We start from the raw sequence: 16,438 nt of genomic DNA, 5'->3' as shown, positions 1-16,438 counted from the left end.
TGGTTGAATTATTGGCTTTAATGTGCCTTATAGATAAGATATATACGGCCGGCGAGACAGGCATTAATGTGTTAATGGTTTGTTCATTTTATTATTATTTCTATGATTATTTAGAAATAAAAATTGACTATTGACTAATAGAGATTAGCCATTTTAGCTTAGAGAAATGATATAATATATGTCTCACATACACAAGCCTCACACAAGGTTTTTATAAAAAAAAAGTGTCAAAAACACATTTTTTTTTTTTATAGGTTTTACATTTTTACAAAAGACTTATACAAAAGTTATACATTGAGACTTTTTGAACTTAATTGTATATCGTCCATTGGGAAGGCTGACTCTTTTTGACTTGTCTAATATTAGACAACAATCCGAAATTAAAATCGTGAAAGCACTAGTTGGGACTCTTTTTTAAATAAAAGAAAGGTGTTTTATTTGCCATCTTGAGTTTTGGGTTTAACCTTTAGAGTTGGTTCCAGTTATAATGAATAGTTGAGCTATTTTGTAATATATATATATATATATTCTTAATTCCAAGTTTGATCGTTATTTTTATTTTAGGAAAATGATAGGGTCATCGCTGGTGGCTCCCGCTGGGGGTCACCGCTGGCCCTATTTTATTTTTTTTTAATTTTTTCTTTTTCTTAATGATTAAGTAATTTTTTTATAATATTATTATAATTTTTTTATATTTTTTTAAAATGTTTAAAAATATTAAAAAATAATTTAAAAAAAAAAATCAAAAAAACAAAAAATGTTTTTAACCTAACGGTGACTCTTAGCGAGAGCCACAGAGCCACCGACGGTGCCTGTAGCACCGTCCTTTGAGTATTTCTATCCGTACAAAGATGAGGAGATCATGAATCAAGTTACTGCTACGCATGTTACTGGTGATGGAGATTTTAATGATGCTGAGTCCGTCCATTCTGGTTGAAGACGTCATTAAGCACACCAGGCCGGTTCAATAGATTTTGAGGTTTAAGTTGAGGAGGTTAAATTGAGATTTTTTTTTTATTTTTTAAATTTTTAATTTTTTTATATATTAAATTAAATTAAGTTATATCTCATTATATTTTTATCTAAAAATTATTTTATTCTTCTCTTTTTTTAAGTTTTTTACATCTAGATGTATGTTTTTATTAGACATATTTTATAGTAAAAAAGAATAATATCAATTATATAAATTCTGCTATGTTTATTAATATTTTAAAATAAAATAAATATTAACATAAAATAATTAAACATGATTTAGCAAATAGGCTTCACTTTAATATAACAATTGAGCTCCCCTTTTATATAAAACTGTTAATGTTCATAATAAAATAAAATATATTAATATTAATATTCAAAATCAAAAAAATAAATTAGCATTAGAGAAATTGCAAAAAAAAAAAAAAAAAAAACAAAATTTGAAAAAGTGTCAAGGAGTAGGCCATGTCCTTCGTTGAAGTGTTGAAGAAGAAGACAAAAAAAATAAAATAAAATAAAAAAAATAAAGGATATTCTAGACTCTAGAGACTAGAAGACAAACGTAGCTGCAATTTTATTACCACAAAATTTGATTGTACAGTGTATAATACAAAACAAAAATTTCAGTTTAGTTTACCTTCGTCGACCATTGCTCAATAGAGATGCCGCTCAATGTTTGCAAGTGCGATGCAATGATGGAAGAGGCTGCAAGTGTCAAATACGAGCAAGATAAATGTAAGAGAGTCCAAGATTAAAGACTGAAGTCTAGAGTACAAAAAAGAGAGATGAAATAAAATTTATAAATTTCAGGTATAAAAAGAGAGTTTTTAGATATTCTAAAAAGTTTTTGACAAATAGATTTCAATGTTTTTTTTTTTTTTTTAAAAAAAATTTATTGTGACTTTTGGCTTTCCCAAGTGAAGAGTTTGCAAAGTTGATCTAAAACCTGTTAACATCTGTTCTTTTTTTTTTTTTTTGTAACCGTGGAGTTGATAATTGATTTTTTTTTTTTAATTTTCAAGGTTAACCTCGTTTAGTTTAGATATTCTTTTTGAATTTTTTTTAATAATTAACTTATTAGTATTTTTTGGACTTTTTTTTCACTGTGAGGCCTTAGGTGACCACCTAACTCGCCTTATGGATTAGCTGGCCCTGAAGCACACCGTCCCTATTGTTGATAGTTTTCTAATCATAGCAGAGGCAATTGCTCTAATAACAATCGAGGTTGTAGTTCCTCTGGTTCTTCAGGTAACTCCTTCTCCAACTCCCCTTCATCATTTACTGACTCTCGCCTTATTTGCCAAGTCTGTAACAGGCTCAGCCACATAGCTCTTAGCCTTAATAGCTTCAACCAAGCCTACATGGCTTTGGCCTTTCCCTTAGCCCATTACAGCTCCTCCCCTCAGCCTTTTGATGGTGCCTGATACCCTGATACTGCAGCTACTAATCATATCACAAGTGATCTTGCAAATTTGAACTTGTAGCCTGCTGAACATAGTGGTGACGAGCACCTTCATGTTGGTGATAGCTCATCTGTACCGATATCATACACTAGTTCTGCAACTCTCCCTTCTTCTTCCTCTCAATTTATTTTATCAAAACTTCTTTGTATTCCCTCTTTTACTAAGAACCTAATCTTTGTTAGATAGTTTTGCTTAGACAATCATGTTTATTTTCAATTCTTCTCTGATCATTTCTTTGACAAGGAAAACACCACAAGGAGAGTTTTACTTCAAGGGACCACCACTAATGGCCTATACACGTTCTCAACACCACCACCTCAAGCTCATACCAGCCACTTTACCTTAGTTCCGACTTGGCACTCAAGATTAGGCCTTCCATCTCTAAAGATTGTTCGATCCATACTCCATCAACATGGACTTCCCTTTTGATATGTCATCTATTCCGCAATTTTGTAATGCATGTGCTATGGCTAAACACCTTTGCACCCTTGCTCCAACTAGACTTACTAAGTCCACAACACCTTTTCAACTTGTTTTCAGTGATTTATGGTGCCCTTCACCCCATGTTTCAACTGAAGGTTTTTGTTTTTACATAACGTTTGTAAATGACTTTTCACGCTATACATGGCTTTTTCCTTTACAGCTAAATCCCAAGTACTGTCTACTTTTACCAAGTTTAAATCTTATGTTGAATTGCAATTAAGCACCAAAATTAAATAATTACAAACAGATTGGGGTGGAGAATTCTGATCCTTTACTCAACTTTATCGACCTTGAGTATTATTAGACATCGCATTACATGTCCCCATGCACATACCCAAAATGGCATCATTGAAAGGAAGCACAAACATATTGTTGACTTTGGGTTAGCCTTATTAGCACATGCCTCAATTCCCTTAAATTTCTAGCCCTATGCGTTTCAACATGCAGTCAAGTTAATCAATATGCTCTCTTCTCCCTCACTGCACCATAACTCTCCATTTCTCCTATTGCATAAATCTGAACCTAATTTTAAAAGTCTTTGAGTCTTTGGTTCAGCCTGTTGGCCCTTAACTAGGCCGTTTAATCAACATAAGTTTGATTATCGGGCCGTCCAATATGTCTATCTAGGAGCTAGCCAAGTGCATCACGGCTCAATCTGTTATCACGTCCCCACCAAGTGCATTTACATTTCCAAAGACCTTCAGTTTAATGAAGCTTTCTTCCCTTTTGCTCACTTATCTCAACCCACCACCAATTATGAGCCCACTCACGCCTCACTTCTACACCCGTTAATTCCTTCAGGCTCCTCAACTCCAACCCAATCCATCTTAGGCCCACCACCTCTTGTATCTTCCTCACATAGTCCCTCTCCCTTTCCTTCTCAGGTGTCTCACTCTCATATTCAGCAACTTGTTCGATCAATCTTCACAAGATCCCAGACAGGCTCAAACTACAGTTTACCAACAACACCATCAATTGGCCTACCCCTCGTGCCCACTTGTCTACCACTCCATCCATTCCCGAAAGTCTCACTTGCTTTTCAACTGCCTAGAAATACCTGGAATGGCGTAAAGCAATGGCATCTCAGTTTAATGATCTACTAAAAAATCATACATGGATCTTTGTCTCTCCCTCTGAAGCACCAAATGTCATCACTTGTAAATGGGTTTTTTGGACTAAACACGATGTATGGCACCATTGAGTGTCACAAAGCTCGTTTGGTGGCCAAAGGATTTTTACAAAAATTTGGTTTGGATTATGACCAAACATTAAGTCTAGTCATTAAGGGAACTACAATTCGTCTGGTATTTTCACTTGCCGTCACCAACAATTGGCCCATTCATCAGTATGATGTTCAAAACGTTTTTCTTCATAGTCCACTATTTGAAACAGTCTTCATGGCCCAACCACCAGGTTTTGCCCATCCCCAATTTCCGAACCATGTCTTTAAACTTAGAAAAGTAATCTATGGATTAAAACAATCCCTACGAAAAGTAAGCCAGAAGCTAATTGATCACCCATGCAGCCCATGAAGATCAAGCTGATATAACATCCCTATCAGGACCCACATTAGACTCCCATGCGCACTCAAGCGAATCTTCCAAAACACTACCATCACCTGCCAAAGTTTTCTCAACAAACCATCTGTTGTAGTGGTGTCCTTCATGTAACGTGCATGCCTCTACACATAGCATCTACTATACAATTATGTTAGCATAGAATATTCTTTCCTGTACTCTATATAAAAGGCACACGACCTTACTGTAATTCACACAAAATGAAAACGAGCAATTATTTCAGCATAGAGTAAATTACAAATTATATTTCAAATCGAAGGGTTAAGAGAGAATTTTGTTCATTCGTACTAAAAAAAAAAAAATACAATTTGAAGAAAGAAAATAGGATTTCCCTATTAAATACATTGCTTTTCTTAGAATTTATGTTCGTTAATCATCTCTTCTTGCGTTTTCACATTTTTCAAAATACTTTCTAAATTTTCAATTTTTACAATTTACTTAATCTGTTGGTGATACTTATGATCAACTTTTCCTAAAATAAACTAACGAGTCCACATTGACTTAAAATAATGATTATTATTGCCAAAAATTGCATAATAGGCAAAAATAGGAGAAAGTGTCATCCGATCCATTGAGGTGGTCCAAGTCTTGATGAAGCAGTTTGAAGCCTACGATAGCAGTCCAGAGTGGTGGTACGGTGCCTTTACGTACATTCATAACAGTAAATAGAAAAATAATACTGAAAATATAAATAGAGAATGAGACACCCATATTTATGTGGTTCGGCATAGAGGCTACGTCCACGGGTCGTTTAGAGAGTAAATCCACTTTAATAGAAGTATTTTACAGTCTCTTATGATATCTTATTTCTCTCTGTACAATGGAGGTCGAAGATCCCTTACTTGGAAAATACAATATTTTTGAAACTCTCGTTCTCAGGTTGAAGATGATCTCTGTGTTCTTGTAATAGTCGCTCAGAAGTCTCATTCCTCAGATCTCAGATCCTTTTTATTGCGGCCTTGTTAGTAGTAGATGAGAAAATCATTTTTATGTCACTCATTCCTTGCATGTCTGACTTACCTTTCTCCCTCCAGCTTTTACTTTTTGTTGTGTCACTTACTTGTCTTTTTCATCTTACTTTCTTATGGTAGTTCTTTGATGGACTGAGCCTATTATATCTGGACTTGCTATTTCTATGCCCTTCAATAAAGATGATGATAACAATAATAATTAAAAATAAGCACGCCATTTTCCATATAAGGAAGAGACGAGGGATACAATATAATTTAAGAGAAATGATATATACAAGTTCTAAATATACAAGTTTTGTACAAGTCCTTTATAAAAAGTGGAACCCACCATGGAAATGTTGAAAGCACAAAAGGAAATGCAAGGTGAGTGCCACCAACATGACGAAATTCAGCTGAATTGGACAGCCAACAAGTCCAGAATGGCTCAGAAGAAAAAGGAAAGAAGGTGGGAATAATAGGAGTAATGGATTAAAACTCAATATGCAAAGGCAACAATGAGTTTCTCCTTTTTGTTCTTTTTTGTTTTGTTTTCATGTATAGCATAGAACCTTTTTTTCTTTTGTTACTTTTGTATAGGTTTTGTCATCAAGTGTCCCCATTACTTTTGTATAAATACTAAGCTCGAATGTATAGAAAACATAACAAAAAGAGAGAGATCAATAAGAAGAGTAGAGAAGAGTTTTCTCTAATATTGCCTTACTTGTTTTCTATTCTTCAACAACAGCATAGTGTTTACTATTTTCTATTTTACCCTTTCTTACATGGTATCAAAGCCAGGTTGATTCCATTAACTCCAATGCTAATCAAAACACAAATCCAAACTCAAATATTTCTAATCCATCTCAACCAAATAACCCTTATTTTATTGGTTCCAATGATAGTTCTAGAGTCTTTCTTGTCACCCAAAAGCTTGATTCAAGCAACTATCATTCTTGGGCACGTTTAATGAAAAAAGTTTCGCATAAAAAACAAACTTGGGTTTGTTGATGGAAGCATTTTTGAACCATTTGGGGCTGATAGTCCATTGATGGATCATTGGCTTCAATGCAATGACATAGTCATCACCTGGTTGAAAAACACTATGTCTATTAACATTAAGGGTGGCACCCTTTATGCTGAGACTTATCACCAATTGTGAAAGGAACTTGAACAACAACTTACACAGCAAAATCCTGTCGGGATTTATGAAGTAAAGCAGGGTATGGCTACAATAATGCAAAACCAAGACACTGAAAGTATGTATTACTCTAAGTTAAAGATTCTGTTAGATGAATTGATGAACTATGAATCTATTCCTAACTGCACATGCAGGGGTTTGAAAACAATAGTGGATAACCAAGAAAGAGACTGGGTGATTAAGTTTCTTATGGGTTTAAATGACACATACAAAGCCCTTAAGGCTCAGATTCTTCTAATCAAGCCTTTCCCTAGTCTAAATGAAGTATAATCCATAATACAACAAGAAGAAAAGAGGCAACAAATTTCTATAGACACTTCAGTTGGTGATTCCATAGCTATGATAGCAACTACTAGAGATGTAGGAAGGCAGAATATGACATCTTAGAGAAAGTATTACTGCACTTTTTGTAAAATGCCTAGACATTCCTTAGAAATGTGTTTTAAAGCTAACCTTAAGAAACCAGTGTGTAGCCATTGCAGAATGCCTGGCCATGTTGCAGAAAAATGTTTCACACTTCATGGTTATCCACCAGGCTACAAGCTCCATGGGAAGGGCAGACTAGCATTTTTCAATCAAGTCACTACCCTTATGCCATCTGGACAAGAGTAGGTTGATAACAACAAAGCATCACCCACTCAAGAGCAATATTCACAGCTGATTGCCTTGCTCAAATCACAACTCAGTCATTTTCACACACTTTCACTTAATCAAGTTCATTCCCTCAGTCATTCTGAATTTGACATGTCAAAAATATCTGGTGTCTCACTTTATCTCTCAACTTGTAGTATAAATACACACAACACCTTTGATGCACCTTGGATAAGCAACCTCCCTTTTCACTACCATCAAAATTCTTGCCATATAATCTATAGCTCTTCCAAATGGTGAAACTATCAATGTTTCTCAAGCTGGAACAGTGAAGATATCAAAATACTTGACCCTGCATGTTCCATCCTTTTCTTTTAACCTCATATTTGCTAAAAAACTTAGTAAAAAATCAAGATGTTGTCTTATTTTTCTACCTGAAAATTATTTTATTCTGGACCTTTTAACTTGAAAAAAGACTGGAATGGGTGAAGTGAGGAATGGCCTGTATCACCTATTGAGGAATGAAGTCTCTCCTACAGCTTTAGTTGAAGTCCTATCCTCTTGAACCACCAAGACTGCCATTTATGCTTTTGTCATCAACAACCATGAAGATTTTGGTTTGTGGCACTAAAGACTTAGGCACCTCTATAATTCTAGGATGAAATTGATTAGCAAAGATGACATTTCTAACTTTGATGCTGCTCAGTTTGCCCTTTGGCAAAATTACATAAACTTCCTTTTCCTATTAGCCATCATAAATTAGAAAAATGTTTTGATTTAGTTCACTGTGATCTTTGGGGGCCTTGTAATGAGATTAGTCATGATGGTCAAGATATTTTTTTGAGTATAGTTGATTATTTCAGTCATTGTACCTTGGTATATATGTTAAAACTAAAATCTGATGCAACTAGAGCTTTACAACAATTTTATGCAATGATTGAAACCCAATTTGACTTCAAAATCAAAGTGATTAGAAGTGATAATGATGGGGAATTTGAAATGAAATATTTTTATTCAAAAAGAGGAAAAATCCATAAAAAACTTATGTTGAAACACCTTAGCAAAATGCTATTGTAGAAAGGAAACGACAACACATCTTGAATGTAGCCAGGGCTTTAAAGTTTCAAAGTAAAATTCCAATTAGATATTAGAATGATTGCATTCTCATTGCAGTGTATCTTATAAATAGAACCCCCTCACCATTACTTAAAAATGAGACTCTTTTTGAGCTCATTTTTAAGACCAAACCTGTTTACTCTCATCTTAGGGTATTCGGGTGTTTGGCTTTTACCTCCACTCTGGTGAATAATAGGCACAAGTTTGATCCTAGAGTTAGGAAGTGTGTGTTCTTGGATTACCCTTTTGGGGTTAAAGGTTATAAGCTACTGGATCTAGAGACAAAAAGAGTTTTTATCTCTAGAAATGTAATCTTCCATGAGAAGATTTTTCCATACAAAATTGAGACTACAGCCACTCCCCATAACCTACCAAATCCAACTGCATTATCCTTTTCCCAACCACTAGATACTGCTCTTGACCACACTTTTGAGTTGTTTCACTTTGAGCCTAAACCATATGTTGATGTAAAGAATGTAGCAAACACAAAAAATTCACTAGAACCTCTTGGAGAATAGACACATGCCAATCCCACCAGTCCTCACATGCTTAGAAGGTCCACTAGAGAAAGACACGCACCACCTTACTTGTTGGACTTCATTTGTCAACAGGCATCCTCACTCCCCCATTCACAGAAGTTAGACAAAAAGAAATTATCAAGACTTTCAGGTAATGTGTCTCATCTTGATGCTATTCTCTCTTATCATAAGCTGTCCAACACACACAAAGCTTTTGTTGCTTCAATCACAAAGCAAATAGAACCTAACACATATGCATAAGCTATCAAAACTCCTGGTTGGTACAAGGCAATGGAAGCTGAAATTGAGGCCTTAGAGATGAATGACACTTGGATTGTAGTTGATTTGCCTCATGGAAAGGAGGCTATAGGGTGCAAATGGGTGTGTAAGATCAAGTACAATGTAGATGGAAGTGTTGAGAGGTATAAGGCACGACTATTGGCTAAGGGATAGACACAACAGGAGGGGTTGGATTACCATGAGACTTTCTATCCTGTAAAAAAGTTAGTAACAGTGAGAACACTGCTTGCTGTATCAGCAGTTAGAGGGTGGAATTTGTATTAATTGGATGTAAACAATGCATTCATCCATGGTGATTTGGAGGAGGAAGTTTATATGAAACTTCCACTAGGATATACTGATGGTAATTGTGCAAAAGTTTGCAAACTTCATAAGAGTTTGTATAGATTAAAATAGGCTTCGAGGCAATGGTATGCCAAGCTCACAGATTTCATTGTTCAGAAGGGGTTCAAACAATCAAAAGCAGATTATAGTCTGTCTACAAGGTGAGTGGGAGAGTCCTTTACAACTGTACTTGTCTATGTGGATGATTTTGTTATAGCATGTAATGACATGGACATTGCTCATTCTTTCAAATCTTCCCTACATGACAGATTTAAGATAAAAGATTTAGATGTTTTAAAGTACTTTCTTGGCTTGGAAGTGGCAAGATAAAAAAAGGGAATTTATATATGTAAAAAAAAAAAAAATGCATTGGACATATTATCTGACTCGGAAACTATTGGAGCAGCACTTACTACGATACCTTTAGATCAAAACAGCAAATTGCCCAAGGATCAAGGTGCCCTGCTTAAGGATCCTTCTATTTACAGAAGACTCATTGGGAGGCTTCTTTACCTCACCATCACCAGACTAGATTTAGCATATTTAGTCCAATTGCTTAGCCAATTCATGCAAGCTCCTAGAGTCCCACATTTAAATGTTGCTCAGAAGGTGCTAAGGTATATAAAGAGAGCTCCAGGACAAGTCTTGTTGTACTCTTCACAATCAAATCTACAACTTGAGGTGTACTATGATTCGGATTGGGGAGCATGCCCAGATACACGAAGGTCTATGACAGGCTACTGTGCCTTTCTTGGTCCTTCCCTAGTGTTATGAAAATCTAAGATGCAAAACACCATCTCTAGGTCCTCAGCTGAAACTGAATATAGGGCCATGGCAAGTGCTTGCTGTGAATTAACTTGGTTAAGGTTTTTACTTCAAGACTTAATGGTAGATCATTCTCAGGCAATTGTATTACACTGTGATAATAAGGCTGCATTACACATTGCAGCAAATCTAGTATTCCATGAATGAACTAAGCACATAGAGCTCGATTGCCATTTGGTCCAAGATAAAATCCAAGAAGGAAGTGTCATTGTTGAGCATGTAAGTAGTGGATCACAAGTTGCAGATATATTAACCAAGGCACTAGGATCTAATAGTTTCTACACACACATGCACAAGATGGGAGCAAAAAACATGTACTCTCCATCTTGTAGGGGCTGATGAAAGCACAAAAGGAAATGCAAGGTAAGTGCCACCAACATGACCATGATTGAGTTGAATTGGACAACCAACAAGTCCAAAATGGCTTAGAAGAAAATGGAAAGAAGGTGGGAGCATTAGGAGTAATGGATTAAAGCTGCAATATGCAAAGGCAGCAACGAGTTTCTGCTTTTTGTTCTTTTTTGTTTTGTTTTCATGTACAACATAGAACTTTGTTTTCTTTTGTTGCTTTTGTATAGGTTTTGTCATCAAGTGTCCCATTACTTCTGTATAACTACTAAGCTTGAATGTATAGAAAACATAACAAAAAGAGAGAGATCAATGAGAAGAGCATAGAAGAGTTTTCTCTAATATTGCCTTGTTTTCTGTTCTTCAACAGCAGCAAAGTGCTTGCTGTTTTCTATTTTACCCTTTCTTACATACAAGAAAAGTGTGAAAAACTCACTTTTTTTTTTTTTTTTTTTCATGGAGCCTACATTTTTACAAAAAGCTTGTACAAGACTTATATGTTTAACACTTGTACTTAACATTATTTATCATTTAAACAAGTACTATCATTGGAGTTTTGGAAGAGATCCCTTGTGGAGGGCGGCACACCCCGTGAATGCTTCCCCCACCCAATTGGATACACCTCCAGGCTCCAGATGCTATTTCTTCGAGAATATGTGGCAAAGTTTGACGTTAATTTATTTGATGAAATATGGACACAAATTACAATGATCTACTTAATCAATTTTACAACATGCGAGGATTAACTCGACAAAATTGAAAATCTATGGGTCGTTTTGAAAAAACATTAATATTGGTATGACCCCAATGTGAGTGCGGCCCCGTGTCTCTTTTAGTTATCAGTAATATTGATGTGGTTGAAATGGTAGATTGAGAGATAATATACATTGATTTCTTTAATATTTTTCCTTAGCTTTTATTTGAATGGAAATTTGATTTTTATCTTTAATACGATGATGTGGAATATCAAGATTAATTCTCCAATGATAAAGTAGGAAATGAGTCATAGAACTACAAATATCCCATTATGTGAACAGTTAAAAATAGTAAAAAAACAAATCTTAGTCTGTGTAACATTTCGTAAATAGTTCCGCTTTGGAGCAGTTATGACCATTTTAAGCTTTAGAGCAGCAGTCAATAACACATTGACATCTCAGCTGTGTGCAAAATAAAACCATGATTACATTAGATTATTACCCTTCTCTTTGTTGCTACCCGTGCCCCTTTTGAAAACTTATCCAATCGCCGCCCAGCCATTCTAACACCACTAGCTAGTTCGACGGTAGGCAACTCAACGCAGCCACCCAATTCTATGCCAACCAGTCTGACGCAGCCACCCACAGCCACCACGCAGTCGTGCGTCTGACGCCACCCACCCACAACCACCATGAAACAAGGAGTTCCAATGAAAGGTTGAGGCTTTCATTGCTTAGCATCAAAGGCTTCGAAGGGAAGAAGAGTACTCAGTGCTCTAGAATTACTTAAGTGATGCATTTTACGCCATCAAAATCGGGAAAAAAAAATAGTGTAATGAAAATATGCAGTATGCATTTTCACTTCCATTGTATATCAAATAGATGCTTGATGTAATATTTCGCGAAAGAAGCATTACTTCCATTGTTCCCTATTTCTGTATCAAGCAGATGCATTTTACTCTACACTGGATTTTCTTTTTCCCTCTTTAGCTCTTACTTCCATTGTTTTCCCCATTTCTCTATAAATTATCATCATTTGAAAAATCCTTCATTTTCTTATGTTTCTCATGCCCTTAAACCAATATATACAGTGAATTAAATTGCGATTTCAAGAAGAATAGCTACATTAACAACGTGTTTTTTGATGGAGAATGTTAGCAATAACACATCTCGACTTGTAAAGAAAAAAGAATGGTTCCTTAGAGAAGGGTCTCTACTTCCTATCAAACTTTGACCAGACTTCATATGTAGTTTGTACAATTTACTACTTTAAATTGGAAGATAAAGGCAATGAGGATACCGTGAAAGTGATCAAGGATGCTCTGTCACATGTTCTTGTCCATTACTATCCACTTGCAGGGAGGTTATGTGTCAACTTAGAAGGAAGGTTGATGGTGGATTGCACAGGTGAAGGTGCTATTTTTGTTGAGGCCAATGCAAATGGTACAGTAGAGGAGATAGGAGACATTAGGAAGCCTGATCCGGTCACCCTTGGAAAGCTAGTTTATGACAACAAAACCCACAACCAGAGTAATTTGTAGCCAAAGGAGAGGGGCAAGCCTATGTTTTGCATGCGCCAAATCAATGGGAGATAGGAGCTTGCGAGGGTGTCGTCATAGAAGTTCAATGAAGTTCATGACATCAATGGGATCTGGGATCTAGGAATCCAGGATCTAGGATCTGGGGTGAGGGATTTTCTAAACCATGAAGTTCACGATGTAGATGGTAGAGAGATCTGGGTTTGGTGAGAGAGAGAGACAAGGGTGAGGGGAGAGATCTGATCTACCATTCGAGGGGGTGAGGGATTTGGCTTCGGTGAGAGAGAGACGAGGGTGTGAGAGAGATTTAGCTTTAGTGTGGTGCGGACACATGCTGAGTCTAATGGGTGGGCTTGTGGTAGAAGCACATTGGTGATTGGAGGCTGTTTTTAGCTCTTTAATGGACTAACTTGTTAGAAGTTATTCTCTTTCATAAAATCTGTGTGTATTGGAAATGTTGAAAATGTGGATAAATATGGCCACATCGTAACGAACCAACCGTGCACACCAACTGTTCCGGCCACACCGTCTAAACCCACACATCGTGTGTTTAAAAAATTGCCGGTCACCACACAGGCTGACAGAGACCTCCATACCCAACTCTCTCACTCTCTTTCTCTCTCTCTCTCTCTCCAGACCGACCACACCCATCATTCTGACCACACTGTCCAAACCCACAAATCATGAGTTTGGAAAATCATTAGTCACCGCCACAGGCCGATAGTGACCTCCATGCCTAACACTCTTTCTCTCTCTCACCATCCTGATCGGCCACACTGTCAAGATCTACAAATTGTGAGTTTTGAAAATCGCTGGCCACCGCCACATGCAACGATGACCTCCACTCCCACGAATACCTATTAATTCATATATTTTTATTTCTTTTAATTTAGGTAAGAGAGAGGCTCCAGCCGGTAGGGTGGCAAATTTTCTTTTACACCCACGAATAAGACACTGCCACATATAGGTTGCACTAAAATAAACAATAAATCACATATAGATTATCACAATATTTCATATTCTCCATCACTTCTCCCCCCCCCCCCCCCTCTCTCTCTCCCCCTCTCCCCTCCCCACCCATCGTCCTGCTCAAGCCTCAGATTGCTACTGTGCTTTCATATTTAACACTCCATGCTGTTTGGCAATTGCTTTGCCCAGCGTGTGTGAGTTCTCCTTTCTTCATTATTTTTACTAATCTTTTTTTGTATTTTCCTTTTATTGCTGCCTCAATCTCTTTCTCTCCTTCTTTCGGCTGATCTCTGCATTTGCAATCCTTTCCATCTTCATCTCAAGTAATGGCTAAAATCATTTCCATTTTCATCTCAAAAAGAGACTATTTTATAGAATTATAAAACCAATTCGAATTTAAAGAAAAGGAAAAGAATCCACTTACGCCATTCCTAAGTAAATTTCTTTTTTTTTTTCAAAGAAAGTCTTCACATTGGTTTGTGGTTTATTCAGGTTGTAGGAAATTTTAAATTGGAAATTTCATCGAACTTGTGGACCTATGGTGTGTTAGACTTCTCTTGAAATCCAAACAATTTTACTAGACCTGTCGGCACGCGTGACAACCACATGGACGTGTTACATTGCAAAGAGAAGCTAACCTGGCTGATAACGGCTGTGATAGTTCTGAATCCACAGGAGAGCTAAGGTTTTCAGGAAACTAACGATAAACGTGTCTCTCTCTCTCTCTCTCTCTCTCTCGAAGTTACTTTAGTGGATGATATGATGGAGAGAAAGGGGTTGCAGGTGTACGGTGGAGAGAGAGAGAGGGAAAAGAGATGAAAAAATAAAATGAAACCATGTATATGTGTGGGTGTTAATTTTATGTTTACACATAATATGTGGCAGATTTTTATTGGTTGGTGTCAAAATTAAATTTAGCTCTTGCCTCTAGGTAAGGCAATGATTGAGTATGATTTAGCATTTTCTTTTCAACTTTATCGACTTTTTTTTTTTTAAACGACTACCTTCCTCAGGGCTATAAGTAATTATGTCTGGATCGGCAAAACTGACAAGACCGGATTGAATTATGAATTGGTCGGTTTTGGTTTCAAAATATGTGAACAATGACTTTCGGTCCGGTTTTAAATTTATAAATTTTGAATCGGACTAAATTGAATTGGACCTAACCCTTTATACATTTTTTTAAAATATTTTTAATAATTTAATATATTATTTTTATATAGTAATTATATAAGTTAATGATGTCATTTTTATCTAATTTATTATCATTGATAATATAAAATATAAAATTATATATACTATCAATTAATAATAAATCATAAATAATGTGATAATTTATGTCATTATATGTAAATAGTTAATAAATTATACATTCATACATACTCTACTATTTATACTTAATTAAAATAATTAGGTACTTTTTTTTTAAATACCTAAGTTGCAAGCAAGTATGAATAATCTATAATGAAAGTATTTGATATTCATTAACATTAGCTCGAGCGGGGTGTCGAGTGTGGCTCAAGCAAACACTAGAGTTTATGTCTCGACCGAGTCCATTGTCGTGTGAGACTTGAGCAAACTCACAGATTGAGCTTTGTTCGAGCCCACTATTGAGCGCATCTCGAGCGAACTCACGGTTTAAGCTTCACTCGAGTGATACTTGAGCGAACTCACTGTTTTTCGAATTTTCAACTCCAAAATGAGTCTTCATCCCAACAATTAATAATTATGCATATTAAAGAGTAAAATCTAAGTTAGTAAGTAATAATAATTATCAATATCATAAACCTAATTATAGTAAAATATTTTTTTAATGAGTTAGTTACATAATCCATATTAATAATTTACTTAATTTTAATTTAATAATTTAAATAATTTTTTAAATTAATTTATTTGAAAAAAGATAAAAAAATAAAAAAATAATTAAGCTAGACTGAACAGACCAACATGATGGGACCGATAGCTACCGATCCTAAAAAAATTATGGACCCATCATCGGACCAGATTGAACTCGACCGACTTACACCCTTGTCACTCCTTATGTTCTGTACTGGAGAAAAATATTGACACGAGGATCAAATATTTTTTCTTGTAGAATCCCACACTGTAAAGGCCATAAACCCAGAATCAAAGGCTCGACTAGCAAAAACCAAGGCAATGACAGTCAAAATGCACTGATACGGAATTCGGGTCTAGCTATCATTTATAATGATTTGACGATGTAGTGGTAAGGAATAATATGAACGATTTCTCGATCGTATGATACTCGCCCAGAATATCAATCCCTCACAACACGACAGTGGATTAGAAGTCCTAACAACTCGCGGTCCAGCCATGATTGGAGAGGGTCAAGCCATAATGCAAGCCTTACTAATTGAACGCTCAATCTATATAAATGGAGGTTGAGACACGCTCGAAATAATTTCTGAACGATCTGAAAATTGAAATACTCCGGCCTACACTCTACTCTAACTTATATATAGGAAGTGTCTCTCACCACATTGAGTTCCTTTTATTTTCTTGATACAGGTTGCTGAAAGTCATTAGTAGGAATACGAAGCATATGATAAA

This window comes from Carya illinoinensis, chromosome 1 (genome assembly GCF_018687715.1).
Source record: "Carya illinoinensis cultivar Pawnee chromosome 1, C.illinoinensisPawnee_v1, whole genome shotgun sequence".
NCBI classification, from domain to species: domain Eukaryota; kingdom Viridiplantae; phylum Streptophyta; class Magnoliopsida; order Fagales; family Juglandaceae; genus Carya; species Carya illinoinensis.
Note: the sequence above shows the minus strand (reverse complement) of the source record.